General features: G+C 42.5%; 1 protein-coding gene across 1 annotated transcript in view; it reads left to right on the forward strand.

The window, feature by feature from the left end:
* LOC106876599 (cardioacceleratory peptide receptor) overlaps window positions 1–1,737 on the forward strand; it is a 61,061-nt gene that overhangs the window by 52,140 nt on the left and 7,184 nt on the right. The gene's annotated exons all lie outside the window — the stretch shown is intronic.

Genomic DNA, 1,737 nt, shown 5'->3' on the forward strand with positions numbered 1-1,737 from the left:
CCCTTGTGGGCAATAAAGAAATAAGAAACGTTAGCACACCGGGCGAAATGCTTAGCAGTATTTCGTCTGCCGCAACGTTCTGAGTTCAAATTCCGCCGAGGTCGACTTTGCCTTTCATCCTTTCGGGGTCGATTAAATAAGTACCAGTTACGCACTGGGGATCGATATAATTGACTTAATCCCTTTGTCTGTCCTTGTTTGTCCCCTCTGTGTGTGGCCCCTTGTGGGCAGTAAAGAAATAAGGATTGTGTAGAAGTAGAGGAAAACAGCTTTGGGTGGTATGTAAAGAATGCCATGGGACCATTGCTGAAGCATGTGCAGAAGTCCTGTATCTTCAAAATTAATAATTGTGTAAAGAAAGGAAAACTTAAAGAGGAAATAAACTCAAAAACGGAAATAGCATGGAAAGGAAATATATTGTACGGACCGTTTGCAAGAGAAACGAACGTCGAGATAGATACAGAAGACCGGTGGTTATGGATGAAGATAGAGACAGAACTACTTATATGCGCGGCACAAGAACAAATGTTAAGAACGAACGATGTGAAATGCAGAATTTGCAACACAGCTGAGAGCGACAAATGCTGAATGTGTGGTGAGAGGGGTGAAACGATATGGCCAATTGTTAGCGAATGCCTGAAATTGGCACAACGTGAATACAAATGAGATTAACTTCTTTTACAACATACGAACTTCCTTTACAACAACTCCTATATATTCTTCGAGGTTTGTATGTACAAAAATCTTCTGTGATGCGTTCTCTGGTGAGAATAGCTAAGAAAGAACTCATATCTTGTGGTTCGTTGGCCTGCAACATGCCGTAAACATATTCAGAGTGCGTTATAAGTAACCAGTCTTTCCAAGGCCGATCCCTCCTCTTCCTCGATTACTATGTTTCCTTGGAAATCTTTCTTGTACATTTCAGTAGGCTTCCTCAAGGTTGTCGACTTCCTTCCTTCGAACCCTGGGTGGGCTTCCCTTCGCAGCAGATGAATTTCTCGTCACTGAAGACGAGCTCTACTTCACGAGAGATAAATAAGCTTTTCTTAATAGGAAATGGATTCTTCCGCATCGGAGAGGTCCCCCAATTCACGTGAGATGTACCTCACTTGTCTTTTTACATATTTTTCGTAGGGATGTCTTAGTCTGTCGATTCCCCCCATCGGCCTCCGTCAGGTTCTCATCCTCGTAAATGGATGATGTAGTTTCAGTATTGTGAACGAAGTTGCTCGTGGTGATACTTTGTAGTTCGCACCTCACTGCTTTTGCTGTTCTGGTGGTTATCTATCTATCTATCTATCTATCTATCTATCTATCTATCTATCTATAAATGCTTCAAAAAAATGATGGGTGAATGTAGCAAGGATGGCACGTGTGAATGACGGAGCCACCTTGAGCATAACCCTATGAACTAGGAAAAAAAAAACAAAAAGGCAAAAGAGAGTCACTCACTGTCACAGTTTCTTCAATGACAATATTGACCAAGGCTACCGTGGTCTTTTCCGTAGACTTTTCTTTCCACGGCTAAACCTAGACTGCCCTCCCCTCTTTTTACATGAGAACAACATTACTGTGATACACGATCCCTATTGATCGCTTTTTTTTCTCTCGATCCCTTTTGATCGAACTCCCCCCTTTTCCCTTCCTACGATCCCTTTTGATCGAACACCCCCCTTTTCCCTTCCTACGATCCCTTTTGATCGACACACCCCTACTTTTTTTTCTCCTTCCCCCTCC

Source organism: Octopus bimaculoides, chromosome 23 (genome assembly GCF_001194135.2).
Source record: "Octopus bimaculoides isolate UCB-OBI-ISO-001 chromosome 23, ASM119413v2, whole genome shotgun sequence".
In the NCBI taxonomy this organism is placed as follows: Eukaryota; Metazoa; Mollusca; class Cephalopoda; order Octopoda; family Octopodidae; genus Octopus; species Octopus bimaculoides.